This window comes from Cervus elaphus, chromosome 20, assembly GCF_910594005.1.
Source record: "Cervus elaphus chromosome 20, mCerEla1.1, whole genome shotgun sequence".
NCBI lineage: Eukaryota > Metazoa > Chordata > Mammalia > Artiodactyla > Cervidae > Cervus > Cervus elaphus.
Genome location: NC_057834.1, coordinates 122275599 through 122295054, shown reverse-complemented (window position 1 = coordinate 122295054; position 19456 = coordinate 122275599).

Sequence of the window (19456 nt, the reverse complement as noted above, 5' to 3'; positions counted from 1 at the left end):
GACTGTGGGCACAGCTGGGTAAGGCCTGGGTCCTGCTCCTTGGAACTGGAGGGCTTGGGGGTCCTTTTCTCCACGGACCCTCTCACTGGTTTGGTCAAACCTACACTGGCTCGGGTTCTATCCTTGTGTTGGGAAGATCCCGTGGAAGAGGGCATGGCAATTCGCTGTAGTATTCTTGCCTAGAGAATCTCATGGACAGAGGAGCCTGGTGGGCTACAGTCCATAGGGTCGCAAAGAGTTGGACGCTACTAAAACGACGTAGCACGCACAGGGGTTGTTGTATTACAAGGGCTGCAGACACCAACCTGGGCCCTGTGTTCTTACCCTGGGGAAGCATGCGGAGGTTCCAATCCTAGCTAAAAGAAACTTTGCTAAAGGGAGCTTTGCTGAGCCTCAGTTTCCTGTCCTACAAAATAAACAAAACACCTTGCTCCAGGCTGCCTCTGAGCAGCAAAGCTTGGCAGTTGGTGGAAAGGGGCTCCCACATTTGCTTGTCTTGAGGCCACCAGCTTTCAAGGAGAAGGGCCAGTTAGTACTGGCTGTCAGGGGACTATTGTCACCCCAGCATCTGCTCAGGAAGGGGACCAGTCTCTTCTCTGCACCCTGAGTCTGTCCTCACTGTTGTCTTTCCAGGAAACCAGTTTTCTTTGTTCCCTGGGGATAGTCACCCTCCAAGAAGCTGATTGACACATGCCAAACTCAAATAAGATCAGTTGACAAGTGAGATTCCACTTTATTAATTTACAGAGGCTCTGAACAAGATAGCAGGTATCAGGCACAGACACTTCCTGCCAAGGAATGCCAGTCCATTCCACCAGGCTTCTCCAGGCCCCAACCACTCAGAACTTATAACCTATTCACATTAGAGGCTTGGTCAGAACTGGGATGATTTGGAGACGTTATTCTCATCAGCAAGATTATTTTCGCTTTTACTTTGTCTCCAGCCTTGCAGGTTTGTGATTTGTATTCTGCAGCTTGTTTGTGATTTGTATTCTATGAATGAACCGCAGGTGTCTTACGTGTGTGTGTCCTCTTCCTGAGCAGTCTGTGGCTCCCATGCCCCCAGCTCTTGTGGATTTGTGTAGATGGATCTGTGTTTGGGGGACAGTGACTGTGCATTGAAGAAGCCCTGGGTCTCAGTGTGCGTGTGGGCCCGACTCTGGGGACTGGGCCCCTGTGATCCAAGCCTCCCTCCCTCTGCCTCTCCTGCTGGGACATAACTTCTCTTTCTGGTCTCTCCCGCCCTCCCACTGGGGCTTGTCATAAAGGGCCACCACACAGGGAAGACAGGATGGAGGCTGCTGGAAGATCCTCCATGGAGTGGACTGGGGACAGGGAAGAATAGGAGGGGGGGACAATGGCCTCCGTTCCCCTTGAAGGAGTAGACTGGGGCTGGGGGCCCCTGAGAAGAGAGCACTGCGTGTCAGTGAAGCTTCTGGGACCAACATGGCCACCCCATTCTAAGGACTCCACGTGAAGCGGGGCGGGGGGGGGGGGGGGGGGGGGGGGGGGGGGAGTGGGCTGGGATTGGAAGAAGCGAAGGGGAGGAGAGCTCAGGGCTCAGTCCTGAGTCAGGGAGAAGGTGCATTTGGGATGAATCCCGGGGGTCTCACACTTTAGTCCATGGGGTGGGGGAAATAGATTTTCCCTGGGGATTTAGGAAAGTTGGTGATGTTGCCCACATGGGTTTTGCTAGACTGATGACATCACACAAAGTACATTTGCATACATACGGAGACTTATAGATCTGTGCATTTTACCCATTTTGATCCAGAAAGGACTTCAAGCAGATGCACAATGAGGTGAGTCCTGAGGAAAAGCTTAGGAGAAAGATTCTGGTTTGAAAAATCATCTATCTCCGCGATTCAGAGATTAAAGCGCCTGTTTTCTTCCAACCAGAATAAGGCCCCAAGGGAGGCAGGTTTGGGCCTAGCCCAGGTCAGAGCCGAGATGGCTTCACCCCCACCGTGAGCTCCCCACCCTAGACCGCTGGCCCACAGGATGGGAAGGGCATGGCCAGCCTGAGCCACCGTGGGGAGAGGAGGGGGATCAGGCCAGAGGACAGAGGGGAGGACCGATGGGGTCAGACATCTCACTGGCTGGTTTCTTCCTGAGCAGGGCAGCAAGAGGACAGGCAGCGGCCGGGCCCCACCCACTGTGGTCTAAGGCGTGTCTCAGGAGCCTCCCGTTGCAGTGCTATTTCCTGGGAGGGCTGGGTCCACGTCAGATGCCCTGGTGCTGACTGGTTTCACTTGTCATCATCAGCCCGAAGAAGCAAGGCCTCTGTCGAGTGGCACAGGGTGTGCTTAGGTCGTGTCTGGTGGGATGCAGGATCAGGCCAGGGTGGGCCACTTCTGGAAGGCACTGTAAGAGCTGGCAGCACTGGGCACTTGGTGGAGGGGTGGGGGGCGATCCTGGGAAGAAGTGGGGGGAGGGTGGACATTGCTTTGAGGTACAGCCTGGGCTGACCAGGCTTGAAGCCCCGGCCTCAGGAGCTGCAGAAACCCACCTGGGCTCTGCTCTCAGGTTCTTCCTCCCTTGAAAGCCTAGTGGTCAGCGCCTAGCACCTTCCCTATCCTGTCCCAATGCAAGGGAGGGATCTAGGTTGGTTCCAGAACCAAGAGCTGCCTCTGGGCTCCATGTGCCCTTCAGGCCATCCTGCTGTGCTTACTCTGGCCCTGGTCCAGGTGGGCAGCATGAGCCAATTACAGGAATCAGAGCAGGGGCCCAGGCTGGATCTCAGCAGCTGCAGGTAAAATTAGAAAGAGAGAATTGGAAACATTGACTTTGGCCTGTCTGGAGTACAGCCCTGATGTCCAGAGCATTCAGTGTTCAGATTTCTAAATACCTTAGAGCTCTCAAAATCCAGGATTCCCAACGCCAAGGGTGCCAGAGCTATGAGCACCACAGCGAACTTGAAACCTAGAGTTCCCAGCACCCAGAGGCCCTAAATGCCCAGAGGGCCTCATGTCTAGGCCTCTGGGGTTCCTAACATCCAGCGCTCAGAGTGCCAATTCACCGGAAAGGAATCTGGAGTGGGGGAGTGGTAGCCCTGTTGACCTAGGTCCCTTCAGTGACTGGCAGTGTCTGAGGAGGGGCCATCACGGAAGCTGGGCCAGGGGTGGTGCTGGAAGCAGCAGCGATGCTTCCTTGATGCTCTCATCCTGTCCTGAAGTAGGATGGAGACTGGTGACTTTTCCTCCAGTCCCTCCCCACCCCAGGTCACATGACCCGTGTAAGTGAATGTCCACTTACTCACCACGTATGAATGTACATCTACTCTGTGCTGGGAACTGCGCTGATTTCTAGGAATTCAGCCCTGAGAGGAAGGGAGCTCCTGCTTTCCTATATGGGAACGTGAGCCTATGTCACGTGCTGGTGTGAGACAGCATGTCTCTGAGGCCCACGTGTAGTCAAGGGCTTGGCTGTGAGAATGAATGGCTGCTGGCCTGCCAGAGCGTGGATGTCAGGCTGTGAGCACAGACTGTCAGCAAGTTGATGTGTCTGACGGTCAGAGCGGGGCTCACTATGTCTATCCATCAGGCCGTCTCTGCCTCTCTGCTTCCGTAAGGGGTGGAGGTAAGGTCCCCATTCCGCTGGATCAGGCCTCCTTGTGAGGAGCAGAAGGCTAGTCCTGGGCTAGAGGCTGACACCCAGAGCCGTCCTGTTGAAGGATGAGAGATTCCTCCCACTGCCCCTGCCCCCGCTGAACCCAGAGCCTCCTTGGATTGGGAGGAGTGGCTATAAGTGGAGCAGCCAACACCAAAAATAGCCATCCACCCTGGGGAGAATCCTGAGACACCACCCCCTCCTCCCAGTCCAGCCCAACCCAGCTCACTGACCTGGAGCCTGGGTAAGGCTCCTGTCTGACTCCACTTCCCCGGGTCCTGTCTGAGTAACCCTTTCAGACTGGGAGGAGGAAGAAAGCCATGATGTGCCTACCAGTGATGACATCACAGGGAGCTGTGACATGATGGGGAGTGACACTGGGGCCCCAAGTGGGTGGGGTCTGGCGGCCCAAGTGGGTGGGTCTCCATCTGCTGGCAGCACCCCACAACTCCCAGCAGCTGAGGATGGCGAAGCTGGATAAGGTTTACTGGGGGGCCCTGCCTTATCAGTCTCCCCCACATGCCTGATAAGCCTCTTACCCGTGGGCTAGCTCAGGGAGCAGGCCAGGAGCAGGCTGGAAGAGGGGAAAGGGTCAGCTGGGGCTGGCTGAGCTCCAGGGCAGACAGCCAGGGTCAGGGAGCTCTGGCAGAGCCCCAGAAAGGGGGTGGGAGGGGGTCCCCAAGACAGCCATGGCCGCCTGCATTCTTATCCCAGGACTTCCACTTGATAGCCAGGTAAACTGGAACCTTGCTTTCCTCAGTATTCCTCAAGAGAAGACTATCAGTAGTGACTACCAATCATAGTACAGTTGTAGGGGATTAAACAGGGTGAAGTAGGCACGGAAGAGGGCCTGGTACATGGTAAGAGCTCATCCTCCTTCCTAGGGAAGGCCGGGATCCTATCAGGGACCCACCTGGCCCAGGAGCAGCTCCTGGCTGGCCTGGGCCTTGCTGGGGTTTCCAGAGTCTGTGCAGCCCCATCCCCACCCCATCCCAGTCTGCACTTGACTCCAGATTCCCCAGGAATCCTGGTCTTCCTGGCAGGATTTCTTCCAGCGTCCCACACTGACATCTTGGAGCCCTGGTGCCCTCTGGTGACAAAATCCATCCATGGCAGTTACAGCCTATCCTTAGGGCACATCTGTCTTTACACCTTCCTCACATCATGTTTCCAAGGTAGGAATTATCCCCATTTTCTAGAACTGAGGCTCAGGCAGGTTAAATAATTTGCTCAAGGTGAAAGAACTAATAAGTGGTAGAACCTGAACTTGAACCCAGGTTGGCCAGTCTCCAAAACCTATGCTCTCACCTTGCGAACAATGTACACACACGGTCGTGCAGTGACCCAGTCAAAGTTTCATGTGCCATACTGATAACTGGATTGCAGCGATGCTTGGGTGTGTGCTCACTGAAATTCTTCAACTGTGAATACAAAATCGTGTGACTTGGTTTTGAGCATAGTGAGGTTGGGTGTTTGACCATGGAGGTGTTTTGCGTGGCTGTATGACTGTATTGTGTGAGTGTAACCATAGTTAGGCTGGTCGCTTATGTTGTGTGAAATTAGCCATGGCAGAGTGCAGCTGTGTGTGTGTGTGTGTGTGTGTGTGTGTGTGTGTGTGACTGTTGTGGAGGGGTGTGTGGCTAGTTAGCGAGATTGTGTGGGGGAAGCTGACCGAGGGCCCTGAGTTCCCAGCACCGCTTGCCTCTGTGATCCCAGGACTGTGTGTGCTCACCATGACACTCTTGATGGATGGCTCCACATGCCTGATACACTCCCTTGGGCCTCCCGGTTCTTAATCCTCCCCTCTCCCCCACTTTTTTTGGAGGAAGTAAAGCAAATAGTGCTGCCAGTGGAATTGGCTTTCATTTTTTTTTTCCATAGGATATTTGGGAGAGCGTTTTATAAACCTTTGAGTGATAACTCCATTAAAAAATCATTTAAAAAAGAAAAGTAAATATAGCTATTCTAATTCTTTCATTTGAATTCAAGTGTCAGTTCTTATCTGTTCTCCAGGTCTTGTTCACAGATCCCTGGGGGTCTCCAGATCTACAAGGCAAAAATGATGTTCATGCTACTAAATTGTTCTTTGCCATTTTCACTTGGTTGATATTTGCATTGATGACAGAGGGCAGCTGTGGGTAGAACTGCTGGCACCAAATAGGAACCAAGGTGTGGCTCCCGACTGTACCAGCAGTCTCTCTCTCTTTTTTTTTCTGCCAGTGTGCAAGCTCAGTACAAAAAAAGAAGGAAAGGCCGATTTTGCTGTTGATAAAGCAACAAAATTATAAACTTTATTATAAATCTCAACTCTTGACTACATCTTTTCAACATTTCATGTGACAAAGAGGAAGTATGCATATAGAAGTATGATAGTTATCTCCAGGAAAAACACTCAAAACAATTGAGTTGTGAGGTGAAAGTCACTTTTCTCACTGACTGGCTACTTTCACTTAAAAGAGCACATGACAAAAATAGTTATTCAGACTTGAGTTTTTGGCATGATTTTCTCAAAAGTGAATGAAGTGAGCCTGTCACTTCAAGGGAAGAAAACTATTAGTGTTTTGGTCAGTGATACAATTAGAGCTTTCAAGTGAAAATTAGAGTTTGGAAAACTTCCATCTGCTACCGTGAGTTTGAAAGCTTCCCAAGTTTGATGAGATTGATAATGACATTAATGAATGTACAGGCTTTTCTGTTTGTTTGGATTTTTGTTTTGCTGGTTGTTGGTTATTGTGTATAATGACATGTGTCAACATTTTGAAGATCTGATAACTAACTCAGTGAACCAGTATTTTCCAAATGACCAGGGTACGAGTTACAGAAACACGCACAGTTAAAAGACCCATTCAAAATGCAAGACAGACAGTGGATTTTAATAGAATATAATCGGTTCGTTGATATAGTTTCAGATTCCACACTGTCACTAATGTTTAAGAAATGACACCTGTTGAGTTTTGGTGTAGTATCAAGGAGGAATAGCCACAGCAAACTAAAAGACTTAGTTGCTGTTGTTTGGTGGCTCAGTCTCGTCCGACTCTTTTTCGAACCTTTTTCAATTGTAGCCCTCCAGGCTCCTTTGTCCATGGGATTCTCCAGGCAAGAATACTGGAATGGGTTGCCATTTCCTTTTCCAGAGGATCTTCCCAACCCAGGAATCAAACTGGTGTCTCCTGCATTGGCAGGTGGATTCTATACTGCTGAGCCACCTGGGAGGCCCGAAAAGACTGTTAACTTCTCTCTTTTCCAACTACATATATTGTGAAGCTCAGTTTCCTTCACATCTTGCAACCAAAACCATTTACTGCAACAGATTGAATACAAAAGCAGGTATGAGGATCAGTATGAATCAATATGAATATCAACAGATAAAACTCAAACAAAAATTTTTGTGTGTCCTCAATTAAAAAAAAAACTTTTTATTTTATATTGAAGTACTTTTTCCAGTGGTCATGTATGGATGTGAGAGTTGGACTGTGAAGAAAGCTGAGCACTGAAGAACTGATGCTTTTGAACTGTGGTGTTGGAGAAGACTCTTGAGAGTCCCTTGGACTGCGAGGAGATCCAACCAGTCCATCCTAAAGATCAGTCCTCGGTGTTCATTGGAAGGACGGATGCTGAAGTTGAAACTCCAGTACTTTGGCCACCTGATGCTAAGAGTTGACTCATTGGAAAAGACCCTGATGCTGGGAGGGATTGGGGGCAGGAGGAGTAGGGGACGACAGAGGATGAGATGGCTGGATGGCATCACCGACCTGATGGACGTGAGTTTGAGTAAACTCCAGGAGTTGGTGATGGACAGGGAGGCCTGGCGTGCTGCGGTTCATGGGGTTGCAAAGAGTCTGCAGGACTGAGTGACTGAACTGAACTGAACTGATAGCCAATTAACAATGTTGCAATAGTTTCAGATGGACAGCAAAGGGATTCAACCATACATATACATGTATCCATTCTCCCCCAAACTCCCCTCCCATCCAGGCTGCCACATAACATTAAGCAGGTTTCCCTGTGCTATACAGTGAAAGGAAGTATTAATCACTCAGTTGTGTCTGACTCTTTGCAACCCAGTGGACTGTAGCCCTCCAGGCTTCTCTGTCCATGGGATTCTCTAGGCAAGAATACTGAAGTGGGTTGCCATGCCCTCCTCCAGGATCTTCCAGACCCAGGGACTAAACCTGGGTTTCTTCCATTGCAGGCAGATTCTTTACCATCTGAGCCATGGACCTTTAAGATGCTATACAGTAATGTCCTAAATTACTTTTAAGTGTAAAGGGTCCTAAGATAAAAAACTTTGAGAACCACTGATTTAGAGTTTTACTTAAAAAAGAACAAAACTGTATTTTAAAACTTGCTAAGAAACTAGATCTTATTTGTCCCTATAATAATAATGATTATATAAAATGATAGAGGTGTTAGCTAATGCTACAATGGCTATCACACTGCAATCTATAGATGTATCAAATTAATATGTGGTCCCTTTAAATGTACACAGTGTTATATGTTAATTTTATCTCATTTTTTTTAAAAAGGAGACTTTATTTTTTCCTTGTCAATATTAATATACTATTAGAGAATAAGCTTCTTTTACTGCTGCCATCACAAAGCAAAGAAATCACAGATTTTCCTCATTTTTACGGTGTGCCTGGCGGCATTTCTTTCCCTTGTGGAATGTTCACCTTGTCACCTTCGCCCCGTATGGCCTGGTCTTCCTTCATGAGAAAGAAAAATTGATCCCTCGTAGCTCCTGCCTCCAGGAGCGATGACATTGGCCAATTGTCTGGCTGGTCTATCTGTAATTACTGGCACTCCTCATCCCATCTCTCCTGTTTCTAAACACCCTTTTTAAAAAGCGATTATTTGTTGAGTACTGTGTTAACTTTATATTCATTTTCTCATTTAATCCTCACAATGATTCTACAGGCTAGAAACTATGATTGTCATTTTATAGGTAAGAAAACTCAACCTCAGAAGGGTTAGGAGAAGCCTCTAGGAATGGAAATGACTTTAAAGCCCTTTTAATTCACACATTCAAGAAGTTGCCCAGCTGATTTTTGGTACTTGAACAATTGTTCTTAGTAATAAATTACCACTGAAGGGAGACATGAGCGCAGATCCGCACCCGAGCCCTGACGATGTTTGGGTCCTGGCCCCGTGAGGACACCCCCCACCCCCACCATGCTGAGAGCATGTCTGAGCCCTGCTGATGATGTCTCGCCTGGACTGTTTCCAGAAGCTTTATGCCGAGCCTTCATCCCCACTTCACCCCCACTTTCTCCCCAGTGGTCTCTCTGAGCCCTTACCTGGGGCAACACGCTTGAGTTCCTCACCGCGTCCTATATACCTGGGCCCTGCAATCCACCATCACACCAGAACCTCACTCCTGGAGTTGAGATCTAGGTGGGTTCAGACTCCAGGATGGCACCTTTTAGGGAGCAGCAGAAGAAGTGGGGGCTGGAGGGTGAGGGGAGCGGGTAGAGATGGCATGTGAGCTGAGAGAAGCAGGCAAGGAGAGGAGCCTTGTGCTGTCGGCCCCCACCAGAGCCAGGAATGTTCCCAGACAGTGCTGACCTCTCACCCCAGCCCACTTCAGCTCAGGATCCACAGCCCCCACCAACCCCACTTCAAGGACCAGCAGCCGCCTCTGGAGCAACTGGGGCATCACCATAGCAACCAGGCCAGACAGGATGGGAGTGGGGTGGGGCTGCTTTAAAGTCTTTTATTGCTTCAAAACATAGGCCTGTTCCTCTCCTTGTGGTCATGTTCAGGGGCCCTGAGGACTGGGAGATCCAGACCAGCAGGGCCCATCCGCTCCCCACCGTGTCTCTCAACTCAGGGAAGGAAGTCTCTGTGATCTCAGCCAGGTCCTCGCCAGCACAGTCCAAGAGGAAATTCAGGCTCTCCGTCCGGGCCCGCCCCACCCCAAGACTCTGGATGCTGGAGAACATCTCCTCCGGGCGTTCTGGTGGCAGAGCTGGAAGGGAGGCAGGGAGGGGCTGACCCCTTGCCTCTGCCCCTCGGGCCTGAGACGTATTAGGGATGTGACCTTGTCAACTGAGTACCTGATGGGAGGAGTGGAGGAGTGTGTGAGGTGGGGGCTGCTCAGGGCTCGGTGACCTAGACTGAGGCCTTGTGCAGGCGATTAGCTGTCACGCTGGGTGTAAGCTCCTTACCCTCGGAACTCTAGCCTCTCCACCCCTAAGTCTAATGCAGAGGTGAGGGGTGGGGGAGGGCCTTGATAGGTCTACAGTGACCCATTTAGCGTCACCAGCTGTGGCCCCGTGGGGTCAGGCTTCTCTGCGTCCCTATCTCTGTGAACCTCTCTGCTTCTGGGACTCCTCTGCCCGCCTCGCCTTGTGTGGTGCCTGTGTTTTGGTCTTTCCGACTCCACGTGTATTTCGGGCCCTGTCTTTGTGAAGGGCTCTGTGGCCCTGACTCCCTGAAGCCCTGGTGGGTTGACAGAGGGGCACAGACACCACTAGGAAATGGGCTACACAGACCTCAGGGACGGGGCCGTGGGTGACAGCAAGTCTTTGGAGACACAGACTGGCAGGTGACATGAGGGCTTAGACAGCACAGGGCCTCGGTGGCAACGCGTTGCGGGTGGCTCAGGTTTGAGGGACGTTGGGCTGTTTGTACTAGACACACACATTGGGTGACTCTGAGTTTATGGCTAACACAGGATCTGGTGACTCAGAGTGATTAAAAATGAGTTCTTGGGCAGCCGAGCGACCGCAGTGGTTCTTGACTAGGGCAATTCGTCCCTTTCCTGCAGGGACATTTGGCCGTGTGTGGAGACACATTCGGTTGACACATCTGAGGGGAAGGTGTGCTATTAGCACGTCGCGTGTAGAGCCAGGATGTTGCTCCGCCGTCCACGTGCACAGGCTGATCCCGCACAAGGACCTAAATGTGGGGGCCTACTCTGAAACCCGACTGCCAAGCTGAATCCTAGCTCCTGCCCTCTGCAACTCTGGGTGAATCTTCTTATGTCTAACGTGGAGTACGCAGGCAGTACCCTTTTGGGGTATTGGGATTGCTGAGCTGACTCTTGTCAAGTATGTAGAATTGGGCCTGGCATGGAGTAGGTGGTGTTTTTTGACTCAGGCTGGAGAGAACAAGGGTAGGTTTAAATTCAGTGACTCAAACGTTCTCTCCCTTTCTCATTACAAGTTTCTACTTTGGACAGGCTTCTTCCATCTCAGGAAACCACATGGCCAAAAGCGCTCCTGTCTTATAGTTACCGACCAGGGTTCTCGGCCTTCCTTGTGGGTCAGTCCCTGAGTCGTGTCCGACTCTGCAACCCCATGGATTTCAGCTTGCCAGGCTTCCCTGTCCTTCACTATCTCCCGCAGTTTGCTCAAACTCACATCCATTGAGTTGGTGATGCCATCCAACCATCTCATTCTCCAGTGTTCCCTTATCCTGCTCTCAATCTCCTGCCCTCTTATCAGGTCAGGGTCTTATCCAATGAGTTGGCCCTTCGCATCAGTTGGCCAAAGTACTGGCCTTCCTTACTCAATAAAAAATAAGAGGCCAATAAATCTGGTCTTGGAAAATTCAAAAAAATTGAAATCATTCCAGTCATCTTTTCTGACCACAGTGCAGTAAGATTAGATCTCAATTACAGGAAAAAAATTGTTAAAAATTCAAACATATGGAGGCTAAATAACACGCTTCTGAATAACCAACAAATCATAGAAGAAATCAAAAAAGAAATCAAAATATGTATAGAAATGAATGAAAATGAAAACACAACAACCCAAAACCTATGGGACACTGTAAAAGCAGTGCTAAGGGGAAGGTTCATAGCATTACAGGCTTACATCAAGAAACAAGAAAAAAGCCAAATAAATAACCTAACTCTACACCTAAAGCAATTAGAGAAGGAAGAAATGAAGAACCCCAGGGTTAGCAGAAGGAAAGAAATCTTAAAAATCAGGGCAGAAATAAATGCAAAAGAAACTAAAGAGACCATAGCAAAAATCAACAAAGCTAAAAACTGGTTTTTTTAAAAAATAAACAAAATTGACAAACCATTAGCAAGACTCATTAAGAAACAAAGAGAGAAAAAAAAAAAAAAGAGAAAAAAAAAAAAAAAAAGAAACAAAGAGAGAAGAACCAAATTAACAAAATTAGAAATGAAAATGGAGAGATCACAACAGACAACTCTGAAATACAAAGGATCATAAGAGACTACTACCAGCAGCTCTATGCCAATAAAATGGACAACTTGGATGAAATGGACAAATTCTTAGAAAAGTATAACTTTCCAAAACTGAACCAGGAAGAAATAGAAGATCTTAACAGACCCATCACAAGCAAGGAAATCGAAACTGTAATCAAAAATCTTCCAGCAAACAAAAGCCCAGGACCAGATGGCTTCACAGCTGAATTCTACCAAAAATTTAGAGAAGAGCTAACACCTATCTTACTCAAACTCTTCCAGAAAATTGCAGATGAAGGTAAGCTTCCAAACTCATTCTATGAGGCCACCATCACCCTAATTCCAAAACCAGACAAGGATGCCACAAAAAAAGAAAACTACAGGCCAATATCACTGATGAACATAGATGCAAAAATCCTTAACAAAATTCTAGCAAACAGAATCCAACAACATATTAAAAAAATCATACACCATGACCAAGTGGGCTTTATCCCAGGAATGCAAGGATTCTTTAATATCCGCAAATCAATCAACGTAATACACCACATTAACAAATTGAAAGATAAAAACCATATGATTATCTCAATAGATGCAGAGAAAGCCTTTGACAAAATTCAACACTCATTTATGATTAAAACTCTCCAAAAAGCAGGAATAGAAGGAACATACCTCAACATAATAAAAGCTATATATGACAAACCCACAGCAAGCATCACCCTCAATGGTGAAAAATTGAAAGCATTTCCCCTGAAATCAGGAACAAGACAAGGGTGCCCACTCTCACCACTACTATTCAACATAGTGTTGGAAGTTTTGGCCACAGCAATCAGAGCAGAAAAAGAAGTAAAAGGAATCCAGATAGGAAAAGAAGAAGTGAAACTCTCACTGTTTGCAGATGACATGATCCTCTACATAGAAAACCCTAAAGACTCTTCCAGAAAATTACTAGAGCTAATCAATGAATATAGTAAAGTTGCAGGATATAAAATTAACACACAGAAATCCCTTGCATTCCTATATACTAACAATGAAAAAACAGAAAGAGAAATTAAGGAAACAATACCATTCACCATTGCAACAAAAAGAATAAAATACTTAGGAGTATATCTACCTAAAGAAACAAAAGACCTATACATAGAAAACTATAAAACACTGATGAAAGAAATCAAAGAGGACACAAACAGATGGAGAAACATACCGTGTTCATGGATTGGAAGAATCAATATTGTCAAAATGGCTATTCTACCCAAAGCAATCTATAGATTCAATGCAATCCCTATCAAGTTACCAACGGTATTTTTCACAGAACTAGACCAAAGAATTTCACAATTTGTATGGAAATACAAAAAACCTCGAATAGCCAAAGTAATCTTGAGAAAGAAGAATGGAACTGGAGGAATCAACCTGCCTGACTTCAGGCTCTACTACAAAGCCACAGTCATCAAGACAGTATGGTACTGGCACAAAGACAGAAATATAGATCAATGAGACAGAATAGAAAGCCCAGAGATAAATCCACGTACCTATGGACACCTTATCTTTGACAAAGGAGGCAAGGATATACAATGGAAAAAAGACAACCTCTTTAACAAGTGGTGCTGGGAAAACTGGTCAACCACTTGTAAAAGAATGAAACTAGAACACTTTCTAACACCATACACAAAAATAAACTCAAAATGGATTAAAGATCTAAATGTAAGACCAGAAACTATAAAACTCCTAGAGGAGAACATAGGCAAAACACTCTCCGACATAAATCACAGCAAGATCCTCTATGACCCACCTCCCAGAATATTGGAAATAAAAGCAAAACTAAACAAATGGAACCTAATGAAACTTAAAAGCTTTTGCACTACAAAGGAAACTATAAGTAAGGTGAAAAGACAGCCCTCAGATTGGGAGAAAATAATAGTAAATGAAGCAACAGACAAAGGATTAATCTAAAAAATATACAAGCAACTCCTGCAGCTCAATTCCAGAAAAATAAATGACCCAATCAAAAAATGGGCCAAAGAACTAAACAGACATTTCTCCAAAGAAGACATACAGATGGCTAACAAACACATGAAAAGATGCTCAACATCACTCATTATTAGAGAAATGCAAATCAAAACCACAATGAGGTACCATTACACGCCAGTCAGGATGGCTGCTATCCAAAAGTCTACAAGCAATAAATGCTGGAGAGGGTGTGGAGAAAAGGGAACCCTCTTACACTGTTGGTGGGAATGCAAACTAGTACAGCCGCTATGGAAAACAGTGTGGAGATTTCTTAAAAAACTGGAAATAGAACTGCCATATGACCCAGCAATCCCACTTCTGGGCATACACACTGAGGAAACCAGATCTGAAAGAGACACGTGCACCCCAATGTTCATCGCAGCACTGTTTATAATAGCCAGGACATGGAAGCAACCTAGATGCCCATCAGCAGATGAATGGATAAGGAAGCTGTTGTACATATACACCATGGAATATTACTCAGCCGTTAAAAAGAATTCATTTGAATCAGTCCTAATGAGATGGATAAAACTGGAGCCCCTTATACAGAGTGAAGTAAGCCAGAAAGATAAAGAACATTACAGCATACTAACACATATATATGGAATTTAGAAAGATGGTAACGATAACCCTATATGCAAAACAGAAAAAGAGACACAGAAATACAGAACAGATTTTTGAACTCTGTGGGAGAATGTGAGGGTGGGATATTTCAAAAGAACAGCATGTATACTATCTATGGTGAAACAGATCACCAGCCCAGGTGGGATGCATGAGACAAGTGCTCGGGCCTGGTGCACTGGGAAGACCCAGAGGAATCGGGTGGAGAGGGAGGTGGGAGGGGGGATCGGGATGGGGAATACGTGTAAATCTATGGCTGATTCATATCAATGTATGACAAAACCCACTGAAATGTTATGAAGTAATTAGCCTCCAACTAATTAAAAAAAAAAAAAAAAATAAGAGGCCAGACAAGAAATTCAGGCAAGGGCTTTACTGGGGCTTCTACTGCAGCAAGGGGAAATGAAAACAAATAAGTTTCCCTTGCTGGCTCCCTGAGTGGGGAAGGCAAGGTGGTTCCGTCCATGGGGCAAAGTTAGGGGTATGTCAGGGGTTGGAGCAGAGGGGTGGCTTGGGTGGTTTGCCCACCCCTAGGTGCTGTTGAGTGCAGGCGGCATATAGAGTACCCTGCTTTTGTTCCTGACCCTGGCTTTCGTTCCCAGCTCTTTAGAAGTGGCAGTTGGGTTTCTGGCCTTTTTATATCTTGCTGTCCATAATTTGCCCTAACTGCATGTGCATGGGTATTTTTCATGCTTTATAGCTTCTTTGTATTTTTTTTTTTTCATTTAATAGTTCTGGTAAGAATTTTTTTTTTTTCCAGTGGGTTTTGTCATACATTGATGCTTCTTTGTATTTTTGTTGCTCCAGGAATGTTTGTCCAGATGCAAGCATTGCAGCAAAGAGTCCCAGGTCCCAGGTCTCAGCCTGTCTCTTCATGTCCTGCAGGCGTAGTTATTTCTGAGGAAAGGAGACAAATACCTATAAATCCCAAATAAATGGCTCTGATAGGCTAAGTCTGAGTCACCTGACCACCCATGTTTTGCAGAACACCATGTAAATAGATTAACTCTTCTGTTCTCCAGGAGGACTTCCCCGGTGACTCAGCAGTAAAGTATCTGCCTGCAGTTCAGGAGACCAAAGTTCGATCCTTGGGTTAGGAAGATTGCCTAGAGAAGGAAATGGCAACCCACTCCAGTACTCTTGCCTGTGAAATCCCATGGACAGAGGTGCCTGGAGGGCTGTAGTCCAGAGGGTCGCAAACAGTCAGACACAACTTAGCAACTAAACAACAACAAATTTTTCATGACAACTCTCTGGAATAGAACTCTTACTTTCCTCTTTTAACAGCTAAGGAAACTGATGCCCAGAGGTTCCGTAACTTGCAAACCCAAGATTGAATCAAGGCAGTCTGGTTTAAAAAGATGCACCCTTCCTTCATAGTCACCATCTTGAATGTTTATATTTAGATATATCAGGTTTTATTTTAAAATGTGCAATAAGAAGCAACATTGTATTTGTTCATAAGATGCAATCACAGAAGCATTTTCATTACAAACAGTTGCTCATTTTTCTTTTTCTAAGATAAAAGCAATTGCATTAGTCATTAGTCATCTGGTTTTTTGAGTGGGCTAATGAGAGAATGGTTGTGATTTTCTTGATGAGAGAAAACAATACGAGCTGGTCCTGGGGTGAAGGGTGGGGTAGGAGGAAGGAAGGGACCTTGGTGATGAACAGAACTAAGTCTAGATAGAATCTGGCCTGGTCCTGAGATAGGACTGCCATGGTTGGCAAATTCTTTGTTTGGATGATGACCCAACCTTTCAACTTTTCCTGAAGCACTGATAGGGATACAGCACAGTCAAATCAATAATTTACTAATAATACATCTGCTGTCAGTTGCACACATCTTGAGGGAAAGAATGCCTACATTGTGAGAGTTGTCTTGCCCTAGGGCCAAGGGTGCGAGACGAGGGGCATAGATAGATAGATGTGCTACTTGCATCCTTATTCATATCACCTAATCCTTCTTAGGTGCTTAGTATAAGGAATAATCAGATGAAAGCATGTGAGTGGGTTGAATAGGAAGAGGAAATTTCCCTTGGGGAATTTGGCATCAGAGGTGGGGTTGTAGTGCTCTCTAGTGGACACTTTGTGAATTTACACAATATCAGACTAGATGTGGCAAGTTTTTTTTTTTTTTTTTTAACCAAGGGGTTGGTCTCCAGAGTGTTTGGGAAGCGGGCCCATAAGAAACACTGTGTGTGTGTATGTGTACGTTGGGAGCTATGCAGCTTCGCCTAACTTCACCATGCAGAAATCAGAAAATGGTTAGAGAAGAAAGATGTGGGAATAGTTGATGGCAATAACCCAAGGATTTTATTTAAAATGTGAGAAAACCAAAGGCTGTGGAGATAGAAACTTTCCCCTTGCTTGATGTGGACTAAGTAAGGTGATTTAAATAAGAAGGCACAGCCAGTAACTTCCCAAGCAGAACTGGATGTCTGCCTGGGTGATTTTAGATGTCAGTTAAACTGAGAAATACTCCAATTCCTCTGATTCCCTTGATTCACCCGGAACAAGAAACAAAAAGTGCTGTGCCATTATTTAATGAAACAAAACAAAGCAAAACAAGAGAAGGACCAAAAGATAGTATAACCACAGTAAATAAAAGGACATTTTTGTCAGGATGGGAAAAGAGAAGGGTTTGGGGGGAAGGGCATGTAAGAGGAGATGAGTTAGAGATTTCATCTTAATGGTGAATATTTTTGTCTTTAAATATGTGTTTAACTTTTTCTCCTTCTGAAAGGGTACCACACTCTTGGTTTCCAGTCAGAAATTGTCTTTGATCCGATTGGATTTAGAGCTAGTTGGCTGAAATTAGTATCTGGGGATTTAGAAAATATTCTGTTTGCTTGAATGGCTTCTCTTAAGTATGTAAATGAATTGCTCTATTATGAGCCTAAATTGCTCTTGGCAAAATTGTCTTTATGTGTTTAACTGGCCAAGGTATAATTTGTTTCATTTGTGAATACAGTTTTGTCTATGAATTAAGAGACATTGAAAAAGTTGATTTATTCTGATAATGTTGTTAAGATGTTTTGGTTTTGTGTGTGCAAATAATCCATTAGTTTAATAAAATTTCATTGAAATTTCTCATTAATACACCATTATAATTTGAACACATCTGTGCAAACATAACTGTTTTAGTCTGTTCAGGTCATAACAAAATACCATACACGGGGAGGTTCAAACTTCAGGCATTTATTTCTCACATCTCTGGAGGCTGGGATGTCCAAGATCAAGGTGCTGGCAGATTCAGTTCTTGGTGAGAGCCTTCTTCCTGGCTTCCTGGCTTGCAGAAAGTCACCTTTTTGCTGTGTGTACACGTGGTGGGGAGGGGTGAAGGGAGAGAGAGAGAGAGGGAAAGAACGATGGAGAGAGAAAGTTTTTGGTTTCTTCTCATAAAACACTTATCCCATTATGGGGGCCTCACCTCATGATCTCATCTAAACGCACGCACGGACCTCCCCCAAGCCCCACCTCATAATGAAACAGAGAACAAACCTGACTCCATATTGGAGCTACTGCTTTAGCTCTAACCTTTGTGCTCTGGTTCCTGGGCTTACTCCCTGCACCCTGGAAAGCAAAGCCACCTACAGCCTGAAATACACATCATAGCTCCTTTTTAGGGCTCTGACTCCCAGGGTTGACTATTACAGATATAACAATTTTCATTCATATAGAGATAATTTTTCTCTTTTGGAGATTTATAGGAATATGGTGACGAGACCTAGAGTGGACAAGACCAAAGGATATCACATTCCCTCTGGGGTCTGATCAGCACCAAGAAGTTTGCAACAACCAGCCACATGCCCTACCCTTTCTTTATAAAAGAAGACTGAATTCTAACTCAGATAAGATGGTTCTTTGGGACATGTGTCATGTGGTGAGCAGTACGAGCTTGGACTCGGTAATGATATCATCATATTAGGGGTTAGGGTTTCAACACATAAATTTTAACACATAAACACTGAACTGAACCAAACATAAATTTGTGGGAACACATTCAGTCCGTACAGCAACCATCCAGGAAAGATGCTCCTGATCACTGCCTTCTCTATCCTTCCCAAAGCAACCACTACCCTGACTTCTGACCCCCCACAGTAGTTTTGCTTGTTTTTGAACTTTTTATAGTTAGAATCATACAGTATATATGCTTTTGTATGTGTGAGATTCATTCATGTTGTTATGTGTAATAGCAGCTTATTCGTTTCTATTGCTGTATAGTATTCCATTGCTGCTGCTGCTGCTGCTAAGTCGCTTTAGTCGTGTCCGACTCTATGCGACCCCATAGATGGCAGCCCACGAGGCTCCGCCATCCCTGGGATTCTCCAGGCAAGAACACTGGAGTGGGTTGCCATGTCCTTCTCCAATGCATGAAAGTGAAAAGTGAAAGTGAAGTTGCTCAGTCTTGTCCAACTCTTCACGACCCCATGGACTGCAGCCTACCAGGCTCCTCCATCCATGGGATTTTCCAGGCAAGAGTACTGGAGTGGGTTGCCATTGCCTTCTCCAATTCCATTGCATGAATACACAACTATTTATTCATTTTCAGTTTTTGATGACCTGAAAATATAAATATTTTGGTACACATACCTAGGGTTGGGATTGCTGTTTCCCAACATTTGCATACACTGAACTTTAACAGATATCATCAAATGGTTTTATAAAGTGGTTGTAGCAATTTACACTCCTACCAACAATGTGTGAGAGTCAGCCATGGTAAAAGTATTTATCTCACAGAATTGGCAACTTCTACAAATCACACTTTCTTTCCTAGTGAGCCAGTTGTTAAAAAGTTACCAGTACACCACTGCCAATACCCACTGTCACAAAAACTTCCTATGTTTTTCAATTCTTGGTATTATCAGTCTTTTTCTCCCCTCAAAAGAAATAATAAAAATATTTTAGTTCAAAATTTTAATTGAATGTATTTTAACTCTAATATAAGACAAAATTTAGAGGCATTATTTTTATTTTATTAAGATCAAAATGAATATAACATTGTAAATCAACTACTCTCTAAAACATTTTTTTAAAGATCAAATATACAAGCAATCAGAT